The sequence below is a fragment of the Rhipicephalus microplus genome, chromosome 1, assembly GCF_043290135.1.
Source record: "Rhipicephalus microplus isolate Deutch F79 chromosome 1, USDA_Rmic, whole genome shotgun sequence".
In the NCBI taxonomy this organism is placed as follows: domain Eukaryota; kingdom Metazoa; phylum Arthropoda; class Arachnida; order Ixodida; family Ixodidae; genus Rhipicephalus; species Rhipicephalus microplus.
In genome coordinates this window covers 189,147,346-189,161,747 of record NC_134700.1, presented here as the reverse complement: position 1 = coordinate 189,161,747, position 14,402 = coordinate 189,147,346, and the positions used below count along the sequence as shown (strand labels likewise).

The following is a 14,402-nucleotide window of genomic DNA, read 5'->3' as shown; positions in this document are numbered from 1 at the left end:
TATATATATATATATATATATATATATATATATATATATATATACAGTCAAGTAGATCCTCCGTGAGCGGTCATAGCGTGGATTATTTCGACGTTTCGGACTAGAGTCTGGCCTTCTCATATATATATATCGACTATCTAGATCATGCTGAAAAAAAACGTGCACGTATATTTGAATGTAATACGTAATTATTAATGCGTTATATTTCGCAAAATTGTGTTGCCTAGAGGGGTCGTCAAACTTTGCGCATCCAAGTGAAACTCTGTCACTCCAAATAATTTATATAATATTACTGGTGTCAGTAATTATTACGAAACAATTTTGAGAAGGCACTACTCGTTCGAGTCTATGATAATTCATTCATTTATATGTTGATTTCCTTTCTTTTTTGCTTTCACAAAAATGGCAATATGCTGCACGTTTACCCTTTCTTATAGAAAAAGCACAAATTTTTTCGTCAGTAATATTATTTTACAATTTCTGCTTTATATGCTCCTTTACTAAACGAATAAAATAGTTCGGGAGCAAATGCGGCAAAAATATCGTCTTAATATTGCGGCAAAGTTGGCGAAGTCACCCAATATTACTGAGCTGAACTCACTCCGACTGACACTCAAAGCTCGATCTGAGTCTGAGTGAGTTCAAACTAATAAATGAGTTTGACGACCTATGTCTACGGGTCAGCCGCAGGGCACAGTCACCATAAAACCACCCCGAGGGAGGAGGAGGAGGAGGAGAAGCAAACAAATTCACAACATATCCACGGAGTGAATAATGATGAGTGGGGAGAAGCATCCGTCTGTCCGTCTGCGCGGCCGTCCGTCCGCACGTCCTTCCGTCTATGCATCCATCCATCCATAAGTTCATCCGTGTATTCGTCCATGCGTCCATCCATCCGTCCGTTCGTGCATCCGTTTATCCACGCGTCCGTCCGTCCGTTCATCTGTCTATCTCTCCATCCGAGTGTCTGCGCATCTGTCCATCCCACTAGTGAACACTCCAAGTACCGCCATCTCGAATCTTTTCATAATTTGATAATTACAGAAATACCGCCATCCAGAACATTCCAAGGACTAAATAAGTGGCACGGCCTGTCTAGAGGAGCGGCACGCGCAAACTTTCTTACGGCCTGCGCTTCGTGTCTAGTTCCACCCTTCGCCACCTCTAGTTCGTGGAACTGCGGCCGAACACTCGCTAAACCCTGCTTAAACCAAGGAGGTCACGCCCAGAGAGCTCAACGTGCCAACCAGATAGCGCTCAAAGTGCGTCCTTCTGATCCTACTTTTTTTTTTAGTAAGCATCAAATTCAAGACAAATTTTATTGCAGATTAAGTCACCGATACTCTTCTCCATAGGTTATGGATTCAGAAACAAAAATCTCTTTATTTATGATTAACGTGCGCGGGTTTAATCCCCAATTCAAATGAGTGCGCGCGTGCCTTTCCTGTATAGTCCGGCTGTGGAGGTGGCTACGTACTACTACTACTACTACTACTACTACTACTACTACTACTACTACTACTACTACTACTACTACTACATACATACATACATACATACGTACACACACACACACACGCGCGCGCGCGCATACATACATACATACATACATACATACATACATACATACATACATACATACATACATACATACATACATACATACATACATACATACATACATACATACATACATACATACATACATACATACATACATACATACATACATACATACATACATACATACATACATACATACATCACGGACGCACCAGCTTGAGGAGCTTCGCCCCTAAAAGTCTATAGAAATAAAAGTGACAGACCCCACGTACAGTGAATCGGTGATATGCGAATCACGAATGAAAAAGGTTGATATGTCACTTTAAAATCAGCACAACGTTAAGAGGTGGAGGTAAGTAATGCCATATATGACTTCCATGTCATAATTATAATGTCTGGATGTGTCGTTTACCTTCGTTATCTATTCACGTCACGTGATACCAAATTTAGTATATGTGGAGCTAGAGAAACGGCCGCGAGCACGCTATGAGCGTGGTATGTTGTCATGTTCTTACATGAGACGCGTGTCCGGATTATGATGTTTGCACCCAAGGAGGATTAAAGAAAAATTGCAACTTTTTTAGATGCGGAAGCATCTTATACTCGCGCCTTGTAGTGCGCCGTCCGCGCCGTCCGCACCGCTTCTCGAACATTCGACAGCTGACGCGCGCGCATGCGCCGTCGCGCCGTCGCCCACTCTTCCACCATCTGTGCATCCCTTCCTCCTCTACACACCGCGCGCGCTTCACTCCTCCACCATCTGTGCACCCTTCCTCCTCTACACACCGCGTTCGACATCTACAATTCTCCTGATTCTCCAGTGGACGCGCATGTGGCGTCGCGCTTCGAGAACATTCAACAGCTGACAGTGCATGCGCCGTCGTGCTGTATATATACTCAAGGTCGGCGCTCGCTCGCTCAGTTGCCGCTCGTCGGTTGGTTTGTACGGCGCGTCGACGTCCAAGGTCGCGGTGAAATGAATTCCAACGAATCCACAAACACAATGATCGACGTCCCTTCGACCAGCGCCGCCCTTTCGCATACGTGTGTACGTGTTCACTCATTTAACACCCCCTCCTACAACCACGTTAACCAATTTAGCCATCGACCCAAGTAAGTCGCAATTTAACACCCCATTTCACAACCACGTTAACCAATTTAGCCATCGACCCAAGTAAGTCGCACTTTAACACCCCGTTAACCAATTATATGGTCCGCATCCTCCTCAGTGTTCCCCCGAGGGAAGCTGCGGGCAATTTTTTTTTTAATCCTCCTTGTTTGCACCACTGTGTCTGCCTCTTTTCGTGACGAGGGGACGCCGGACGCGCATGCGTCAAAGCATCGCAGCGCGGCGCGCGCCTGCCAGTATATGGCAGGACCGGCGCCTAGCGTGGCAACGCCGGCGTGACGCGATGAAATGAACGCCAGCGAGCACGCGCACAAGGTTAAGAGTAGACACTCCCGTAGACCCCAGCAGCCCAGTCGACCCTAGCACACCTGGTGGTTGGTGAGAGCAAGTGGCGTGCGCTTCCTGTTTCCGTTTCACTGGCGCAAATTTTGAATTACTTTGCGTAACCGACGTTTGGCTATGACGAAAGTTCACGATTTCAGACATCTTTTCATCGCCCTAATGGATAGTTTTTGTAGGTCGTTTTGATTTAGCGATTCCCTGTTTTGTTTTGTTCAGTGGTTCGTGCGAATCGGTCGTGACGTGATTTTTATTTCGATTAAGTTATAATAAAAAGAGATGCAGGTAATGATAATTCACTACGGTTTTATTCATCGCGCTTGTGTTTTTCTTTTGGAACAAGTGATCAATGTATATATCAGTCAAAGAGACAGAGTATCCGCAATGTTTTATTCAAAAGGTAGAGTCTGAGAATATAAAAAGCACAATATGACAAAGACAACAAATGCATCTCGCCTTACAAATAAATTGTAACAAATACAGAGAGAACACAGACAACGCACACATCGCTAGAGTTGGCAGAAGACGAGAAGCTGGTGAAGTATGACACACCGGGCCAGTGGGTAAGTAAGGATCTATGGCAAAAACACAGCGCACAATGCTGATGAAGAAGGAAAAAGTGACATATACACAGCAATGAAGTCGCGAATCACGCCTGGGGTTAACCGAAACAATGCATAGAAAAAAAGAGCGCACAGAAACCACACGACACAATATAGCAGAAAGGCAAAGGTGCAGTGTGCTGGCTGTGCTTAAGAACAGCTAGTCCAAAATGAAAAAAAAAGCAGACTTGATGCCTGCTTGTCCTCAGAAAGGTAGGGCTTTGCAGCTTGCTCACTACGTGAAAGACAAACTTTATGCTACAACACTGGCAGGTCTTGTGGCTCTTATGCGTCGCCTTCATCAAAAACTTAAGATCCCAAGCGATTTGCGTCTGGGTGTTGCTGTGACGCTTGCGAGCTAAAATAGATTGTAGTCATCACTTATCCAGAATTGTGGACCTTAATTGGTGCTACGAGAGCGGTATTACAGGGCTAATAAATAGCAGAAGGAAACCACTTTGGCTCATTATTTTTCACAAAGGCTCTACATCATACGTTGTCACTCAGTGGCTATATAAAAATAAAATGGCAGCGTCCGCAGCCCCATCAAACGCTACAAGTTTGGGTATTCTTTTGCAAATTTTGATGGGCGAGATGAGGAGGTTGATTAGAAGCTAAAATACGAAAAGCGTGATAACGTGAACCAAGCCCACTTCATACTGTGTTCCTTACCCGCTCGAAGACATTTCAACAAGCGGTTTTGTTATCGATATATTACTTGAGCTGGAGAGATAAAGCATACACAGTGACCAAGCGACCCACAGTAAAGTGTACAGTTCGCCCGCATTTGCTACAAAAATACAGACAGGATACCCAACATTCTTTTTAAGGTTATGCAAATCACTTCGAGCGAATACACAGTGTCCCTACTCCTCATAGCGGGTAACCTAAACAATGTATGCAACGAAGGAGTGGTTAGTCCAGTTGAACTGAATATAGGCATATAAGACCATAATGAAGTCTGCTGTAACGAAGTAATAACATAACAAAGCTATTGCAGGATTCGGCTCAACTCGAATACTTTAGTGTAAACCCGCCGCTAGTTGCTAACCTTTGAACTTGTCAAGCTGTATGCCTGAGATTGAAGACTGGAACCTAACCCTATCTAAGTTTCGGTTCACAAAACGCACATGCCAACATAAACGAACCCGGCAAAACATTTTCAGAAACTTCGCGCGACACCCAGCAGAGCAGAAATGAAAATCGCCAACACTTGACAGATGGTGATACAAAACATCGCACACTTTCAGGTGATGTGCAGTGGCCTCAATCATGGCAAGAAAGTAAGACTCAAGTTGTTGTACGTATGCAAAAGCTGTTTCTGATGGCACAGTGAGATTCCCAAAAAGTTTGCTGTGGACGAGGTATGCTTTGGGCATTGTGAAATACTGGTGGATCCGCTGTGCTGCTACTTTGGCTTGCAGATGTTTAATGGTTTGCTTGTACTTCATTGATGGAGACATTGTCGCTGGCACACAGGAACGCACTGCAATAAACAAAAAATGGATGTAAAAGTAAAGAACAACTAATCCCATATGAGCACTTTCCTCGCTCTTTCAGACCCAAGGTGCACAACTTTCTGTGGTGCAAAGTTTTCGATTCCACTACCTAAAAACAAACCATTCACAATGTTGACAATGCACAAAAAAAAATGAAAATCACTGAGAGCCCACCCTTACATTTTGTAAGTGCACACGCAGTGTCCTTTAAGGATAGTTTCCTCAGAATGTCCTAAACATAAAATAGCACATTAAAAACAGCTGCAATAAAAGCATAGTCACCATTTTCTCTAGGGCACTCAGGCGTGGAGCTGTTGGCGGAGACATCTTCTGGAGGGTCTTGTGAAGCTTGTTCAGTGCCTCGGACAGTGCTGTCGGAACAATCTTGCGAGCGGCCTGCGGAAGTCTCTATATCAATCCACTCTGGTGTTGAAGTGAACATACAACTTACCGGTCACACAAGTTCCTTTTGTGACAGCTGAACGACTGGTTAAGGTTTTCTCCGGCAAGACGAAGTCAGCAGAAATTCTTTCACCAGCTACAAGGGAGCTGCCACCTGCAGAGGTTTGGTCAACAGTCAATTTGGGTAAAAAAAAAAGAAATCGCGACACTGAACGCACCCTGCTCATCGGGGCACCTCAATGTGTGGGAGCCGCTTTTTGAAGCCTCTACCGCAGGTCCTGAAGAAATGAAATTACGACAATGTGTCAGTAAGAGGCTTAAAATAACACAAACTGAGCTCATCCGCACCTTGCAGTGCAGCTTCTGCAGTCATGTCACAGTCACTATTTGAAGCAACGCTCGGAGAACGTGCATATATGTGCAGTTGGTACAAGTTACAAAGCTTGTAGCATGGAGAAACTTAAACAGCTCTTTCAAACGCATAAATTGGTCGAACGTGGAAGGAAAGAGAAGGCACCAACTAGGAAACAAGTAATTTGTGATTTTGGAATTATCAACAGTGCCAGCTTTCACCGATGAAAGGTATATGTACATGTGCACTCAGGCTTGAAAATAACGTGAAATAGCCCTTTAAAGTCTTTCAAAACAAGTTGCGCAAGTCAAGAGCATCAAAAAACGACAGAAATGTAAAGCTGCTGTTAGGAAGGTAATGGCCCACAATTCACAAAATTTAAGACTTTCCAAGTGTTACTTCTATAGTGAGGTTTCTCCATCGACTACAAAGATCTTCGCGGTTAACTGTCGCCACTGATTCAATACAAGTGGCTGCTATTGCACATATTTGAGTTTCAGTCAATCACTTACATGGTTCAGCTGGTTGCACACAGGGAACAGCCATTCTTGTAAGCCTTGTGAGCCCAGGGTCCATGAAACTTTGAGCAGTAAAATGGTCGCTACAAACCCTGTACGTTGCGTACAATAGGCTGGCCGGCTTACTCAGGAGATCATCGCGTCCAGCATACTGCATCCATGCTTTCATCCTGCATTGGCAATGGACTATCAGCTGAAAGGGGAAGTTCTTGAAGAGTGATTTTTTATTGTTACCCTCACTGAGCAAGTACGAACAGTAAGCCTAAAGACATGCAAACCATACAAAAGCTTTAACACACCTGCCGTCTCGTGGTATGCGAAAGAAACTCGTCCCAGGCTTCTTGTGGGTTCTGCCATTGTTGAAGCACCATGATATACAGCAGTAGCTGCCGTAGCTTGGACCACCGGACGGCATGGCGTCAGCGCGGTCTGAAAATGTTAGTAAGTGGATGCTTCGCTGTCAAATTACGAAAAAGATATGTGCACGTCATAAGTGTACCAACAAACCCCTTTGAATGATTAGCTAATCGATGCACAATACAAAACGAGTGATACATCTCTGACCCATAAAACTCTGACTTACAAAGATATACGTCAAGACCACGTCCAAAGATCTTCAGAAGTTTCCAGGCCGCTATCCCTTGTAATGCAATGGTATCGCGGCCTGGGAACTTTAGAACACCTTCGTACGTACGCAGTATCAGCAGTACATTGGGAAGAAAAATCGTAGTTGAAATTTGTGCGGTAAAATTATATTGGAAACGTCAAAAAAATTTGTGAGCAGCTTGCACTAGTGGCACAAGGCTAGCGAAGAAACGAAGATGATGGCCACTTGGCTAGTCCAGATTTGCCTCCGGCACACCAAGAATTATTCGTGTTCCGAGCCTTCGGGAAACGCGTCGTGAAGCATGCGAGGCCCAGCGAACGCTTCTCAATATTTTGCACCGAGCGACCGAGCCTATGACCTAGCTGCCCAGCTATGCTCAGCGCACAGACGCTCGCGTCCGTGGCAGACCCAGCACGCGTCGCCTCGGCTTGACGCCGTGCCGCCTTTGCTATACTGCATATGTTGCACAATGTTCCCGTCTAGCCGCCGCATAGAGCCACAAACTTTCTTTTTAGCGAACCTCCCAGTCCTTACAAGCTTCAGAAAAAGGTTAAAACTGCGTGAATGAGACGCCACGTAAGAAACAAACTCGCACACACGAAGCGCAACGTGTGTGTGTGCATCTTTCTATGTTTGTTGCATGGTGTCTTATTCGCGCAGGTGTAACCGTTTTCTGAAAAAATGACCCAACAAGACCAACAACATGTCATTCAACAAGCTTCGCTTGAAAACGTGCCTCACCTGTTATCTCACGCACAAAAACGCCGACGCAGCCGACGTTGACGAAAGCGACGAAAGCTTCTCGCTGTCAGTCATGCATGGGCTTGTCGCTGGGTAGATGGTGTTTATGACAGTACGGCTGAAGGAAAATAATACGCGTAAGGTGTGTTGAATAAATTGTTTTTATGTATAAAGAACATACCAAATTTGGGCGTATAATTATTATTTTGTGAAAACAATTCTGTTGCATTGATTATAACTGTTTTTTTGCGCTTGCGCCCTCTGACGTCTGGTGAGAGCACTAGTTCGTTACGTAGTCGTGACGCACTTCCTGAGGCCACGTTTCGCGGAGTGTCCTCTCTTGTCTTCTTCTTTCTCTATGACGCGCACCGCGTCACGTCGAAATGTTTTGGCGCCTTGACTGTGGGGCTCTAGTCAGAGTGAGTGGACGCGCGTCGTGTCGGCTCCGGTTTCAACGAATGTTTTGCAGTGTAAGTCACCTAGAAGCTCACAAGACTTTGGTACCCGCGTATTCAGCTTGTCATCAGGAATCGCCCGGCACCAATTCCAGGTGGGGACTTGAATTTTGACACCTTTACCGACGCATTTTTGTCAACCACGCTGGCGAGAGAGATAGGCCTAACGCCTGCCAAACCACCGGCAGCGCAGCTGCCAGAGACGCTGCTGCTTAGGCCGGCCTAGCTCTGCGGGCACCAAGAAACGCCGGTCGGCGCGTTTGACGCGTCCGACTTTTTGAGAAGAAATGGAGGTCACTGTGGAGGGAGAACCCATTTCCCGTGAAGAATTCGAAGAAAGTACATGATGGAGCACCGTAGGATCAAAGAAGTCGACCCTCGGGCAATCACTAGAACCTGGTGCGGATTCTCGACGAGGGAATAACAGCAGGAAACGGCGTGAGCAATACCTGAGTCAAATAACAAGATTAAGCCGGATGCCTCCACTGCCCCGAGGCGACCACAAGATCATCATCCGACCTAGAGGCGGCCTTCGACTCACCGATCATGGAGCCGCCCGACTGGCGACTAGCATTTACCACGCCGCTGAAATTCCGAGAGACGCCCAAGATGAGGACACAATATGCCCAAATTTCCAGCAAAATATCATCGTTGTGAGCACACCCATCGAGGCGCCTGCTGATAGATACCAGAAAATCTCTCGCATTGTGGTCGGACACAAGACGTACGATACCAGCGCATATGAAGCAGCACCAGATGGTACGTCAAAAGGCGTGATACGAGATATCCCGTTGGAAGATACTGCCCGAGATATTACAGCTAATGTGATTACAACAAAGAACCCTACAGCCATCACTGCAAAACTCCCCAGGAACACAACGACAGTGATCGTACTATTCGCTGGTCTTCGCGTGCCAACATACGTTCGATACGGTGGGGCAATGTTGAAGTGCTCCCTTTACCGCAAGCAGATAGAGGCGTGTTACAAATGCGGTCGCCTGGGGCACCGCGCAGATGTATGCCCAAACCCGAAAGACCACCTGTGCCGTTGCTGTGGTACGACCAACCCCCCGCAAGATCACCAATGCCAGCCCACTTGTCAACTATGCGGCGGCGACCACCAGACGGCTGAGAAGACGTGCAGGGCACGTTACAAGACGCCGTACCTGGTGAAACGCCGGCGATGGGAGCGACAACAACAATATGAAGACTACCCGACGAAGCCAACGCCTTTCGACAACAGCCTTGAGCAGCGGGACACTACCCCTACCCGGAAGCCCGGAAAGAAAGCCTGGTCGAGATGTCGGTCGCGGTCTCGGTCGCGGTCTCGGTCGCGGTCTCGGTCGCGGTCTCGCCCCCGGCCCCGCTCCCGGCCCCGCTCCTGGCGCCGCTCCCGGTCGCAGTCAACATCTCGGAGCCGTACACCTGGACTTGGCACAACCTTCAAGGTGGACTGGGTAGACGTAGTCAAGGGGGCGCGCTCGGGGTCTGAGGAGGCCGCTTCTCAAGGCAAACTTGATAAATTAGAGGCTGAAATAGCACAGCTAAAGCAGATGTTAGCACAATGTAACCAGAAAATGACAGCTTTAGGAGAGAAAAACAGGACCCCCAAGGAGGAGTTACACCACTATAAAAAAACAAAACATGCTCCACCAGTAGTACCACCGCTCTCAGCTGTTACACCCAGTGAAAAAATGGAGGAAGGTACAACACCACCACCTCCCAAGCGCAGAGCCGAAACCCAAGCCAATGAAGACAAACCCACACGCGTGACGCCCGAGAATAAAACCCTGAAGAAAGTTCAGCAATCATTCAAAGAATTAAATGAGTGGATGAGCAACGCATCCCGACTGATCTCAGCCCTTACTGACCTGCGTAGAGACTATAGCTAAAATCACCCAGCAACAAAACGAACACCTACAACAGCGACTCATCGCTGTGGAGGCTAGAATCACCCCTCTGCCACCTAGCGTACTGGACTTCACAGCGAATGTAAAGCAACCTTCCTCGTCGGCATTCAGTTTGATACAGCCGGCGACATTCCTACCCCCTGCGTCTCATCATAGCTAGAAATCACGCCTACTCAATTTGGCAATGGAATTGTAGAAGCTACGCGAATAAGCAAGCAAATTTTTACCAATACCCAAGGGGAAAGTTAAGCCCGATATCATTTTATTGCAGGAGACACATTGTCTCGCTAAATTGGCAGGCTCGATCGGAAATGCCAATGGGGAGACGACTGTCCTTACCACCCTAATTAGACGAAACCTTACGTTCACGCAACACAACACGGAAATTACCAATATAGACAATATATTTATTGAACTCATTCCGCAACGCAAGACACAGGAAAGTCTTTTTATACTAAATATATACAGCAACCCTAAACAAAAGAAGCACAGATTTCTCACACTCTTTAAACGCGCCCTCAACATCACTGGCCAAAATCCCATCTTAATAGCGGGAGAATTCAACGCACCACACACTGCCTGGGAATACTCATGTGTTTCCTAAAGGTAGGGCCCTCTGGTTTGACTCGCAGCAAGAGGGATTAACTCTCATCACCAACCCTAGCACACCCACACGTGCGGGCACTAGCTCCAGTAAAGACACAACGCCTGATCTGACGTTCACAAGAAACACAACAGCAGCCACCTGGAAAAATACCCTAGAGGACCTGGGTAGCGGCCACTAAATCATCGAGGTACATGTTCAAGGTGGCCCACGTAAACCCACGGGAAAAGAGCTAAAGTTGGTAGACTGGACCCAGTTCCGCAAATCACGTGAGAACCAGGTCCAACCCATCAGCGATATAGAGGACTGAATACACACGCTTAAATAGGATATTAATAATGCCACCCGAATCGTACCTCCCGAAGCACACCTCGAAGAGATCGATAGCCGGCTCCTCCACATGTGGGAGGCAAAGCAATCGCTCCAAAAGAGGTGGAAGACACAGAAACACAACAGAAACCTCAGGAAACGCATAGCACTCCTTAACAGAGAGATAGAGATGTATGCAACACAGCTAAGCCAGCAACACTGGGATGAAACCTGAGATGCGATGGACAGGCAGCTAAGTCTTAGTAAAACATGGCATTTTCTACGGTTCCTGCTCGACCCAGAAGACAGCAAAACCGCCCAACGACAAACCATCATGAAACTAATACATGCTTACAAGGGCACCGACGAGTAGTTTCTTAGGGAGGAAGAGCTCAAATATATCTCTCAGGCTCCTACTCAGCAGCATCCAAATTATACGGGCCAGATCAACACCACTCTAGACGAAGAATTCACCGAAGCGGATATTCGTGCCGCCCTACAAAAACTTAACACCAAATCTGCACGAGGTCCGGATAACATCACGAATAAGATGATACGCAATTTGGACGATGAGTCGATCACGCATATCACAGACTATATTAATAACTGCTGAAACACCAGAATCTCGCCCCCGCATTGGAAAACGGCTAAGGTGATTCTGATTCCGAAACCAGGCAAACCACTGAATACTGACAATCTTAGGCCCATCTCCTTAACATCTTGCATAGGCAAATTGATGGAACACGCTTTCCTGGCTAGACTGACAAATTACCACGAAGACAATGATTTTTTTCCACACACCATGATTGGCTTCCGCAGGCATCTTTCAACGCAGGATGCCATGTTGCAGCTTAAGCATCACATCATAGACAGTACGGGACGCTCCACTAAGGGCATAGTTGGTCTTGATCTGAAGAAGGCTTTTGAATCCGTCACGCATAGCACCATTCTAAATCACGTCAATACCCTAAACTTGGGGCTTCGCACGTACAACTATATTAGGGCATTTCTTGCGGGCAGAACGGCCACGATCACTGTGGGAGCACTCAGGTCGTCCGAAATAACCATAGGAAGTGCGGGCACCCCGCAGGGTTCCGTGATCTCTCCCTTGTTGTTTAACCTCGCCGTCATTGGTCTTTCTTCAAAACTTCAAACCATCCAAGGACTTCATCACACCATTTACGCCGACGACATCACCCTCTGGGTGTGCGACGGCAGTGACGGTACCATTGAACAGAGATTACAGGAGGGGATTGACACAGTCGAACGGTATTTACAAGGAACTGGACTATCCTGCTCGGCGGAGAAATCTGAGCTACTGCTATATCGCCCTACACTTAGAGGTCGGCCACCCAAACAACATCCCCAAGCGCAGGCACACGCCGATATAAAACTCACTACACGCGATGGTCACGCCATACCCACCGTGGACAAAATTCAACTGCTAGGTTTGATCATAGAAAGTAAGGGTACCAACGGAGAGACAGTTCGCAACATTGAATCCAGATTCTCTAACACGATGCGCCTCATTAGTCGCATTACCAATAAACACAAAGGCATGAAAGAGGCCAGCATCATCCGTTTGCTCCAATCATTTGTTCTAAGTCACATCACCTATACGGCGGCGTACCACCGATGGTTCACCGCGGAAAAGTCAAAACTCAACAGCCTAATTAGGAAAATTTACAAACCAGCGCTAGGTTTGCCCCAAAACACCAGCACCGAACTACTCCTTCAACTTGGTTTACACAATACCCTTGAGGAACTTATTGAGGCGCAACAAACCTCCCAATTCGAGCGTTTAGCCAAGACTAAGCCAGGCCGCCAGATTCTATGTAATTTCAGTATTTCTTACCACACTCAACACGGAGGCAAACACGACATACCACGCACTATCCGTGCTAAGCTAACAGTACCACCCATACCAAGAAACATGCACCCTGAACACAACAAGGGCAGACGTATCAGTAGCGCCAGGGCCATGTCAAAGATGTTTGGGCGCAACCACGAGGCAGTCTTTGTCGACGCACCACGCTACCAGGAACGTCACCGCTTCGTGGCTGCTGTCGTAGACCACACACAACAATGCAAAAGCAGCGCGTCAATCATCACACGGAACGTAGAAACGGCAGAGGAAGTGGCTATCGCGATGGCCTTAGCCCACACTAACGCCTCATGCGTAATCAGCGACTCGCAGACAGCCGTTCGAAACTACGCCAGCGGCAGAATCTCCCCCGAGGCAATGCGGATTCTTAGTACAGGCAAAATTCACGAGGCGGACAAGTACGTACACATCTTATGGTTCCCTGCCCACACACCACTAGGTAACGCGGAGGCCAGTCCGAATGAAGTGGCGCACAACGTGGCTCGAGGTCTTACGTTCCGAGTCACGTCAGACGAAGCGGGCACCCAAACGGACCTTTCTGCGCCGGTGTCGGAATGGGACGATCAGCTCACTAAATTTAATGACATAATTCAACACTATCGACTGCAAAGGCGGGAGTATCCTCCGCCTCACTCCAAGCTAAATCGGGCCCAGTCCGTTCAGTGGCGGCAGCTACAAACACGCACATACACGAACCCTGTCATCATGCACCACATATATCCTGACGTCTATAGTTTAATCTATGCCAGTACAGTACCACCAGAGCCACTCTCGACCATATCCTATGGGAATGTCCAGCATTAGTCAGACATTCTGGGGTCGCGGCCTCCAATGAAGACTTTCGGGCGCGTTGGCGGACTGCGCTGCTCAGTTCGGGCCTGGACAAACAACTTTGGGCGATCCAGCAGGCCAAGGAAGCTGCCGGGAGACACGGTCTCTCCGTTGGCCCCTAGATGGGAGCCCATCCCAGCAATCTGCCGGAAATTAATAAAGTCTATCTCTCTCTTGACTGTGGCATTTAGTTATGTTCTCACATGACACGCATCTCATCATTATCATGTCTGCACCAGTCAGATACCTTCGTCATTCATCAACGTCACGTAATACCAAATTTGGCATACGTGAAGCTAGCGAAACGGCCACGAGCCCATCATTAGTGTGGCATGTACATGACACGCATCTCATGATTATCATGTTTGCGCCAATCACATACCTTCGTCATCCACTCACGTCCCGTAATACCGAATTTGGTTCATGAGAAGCTAGCGAAACGGCCACGAGCACATCATGAGCATGACACATAGTCATGTTGTTACTTAACACGCGTCTCATGATTATCATGTTTGCACCAGTCACATACCTTCGCCATTCGTTCACGTCCCGTAATACCAAATTCGGTATATGCAAAGCTAGTCAAACGGCCGCGAGCACATCATAAGTGTGACATGTAGTCATGTTGTTACATGACATGCATGTCATGATTTTCA

The 14,402-nt window shown here is 47.2% G+C and overlaps 1 protein-coding gene and 1 long non-coding RNA gene across 2 annotated transcripts in view; both read right to left on the bottom strand.

The window, feature by feature from the left end:
- Positions 1-14,402, bottom strand: part of LOC119178321 (uncharacterized) — a 237,595-nt gene that overhangs the window by 157,030 nt on the left and 66,163 nt on the right. The window lies entirely within an intron of this gene.
- On the bottom strand, positions 2,830-6,057 carry LOC142803608 (uncharacterized). The gene is made up of 3 exons (XR_012894190.1): positions 5,584-6,057; positions 5,415-5,528; positions 2,830-5,119 (listed from the first exon to the last, which is right to left on the bottom strand). It is a non-coding gene; the product is annotated as an uncharacterized LOC142803608 (long non-coding RNA).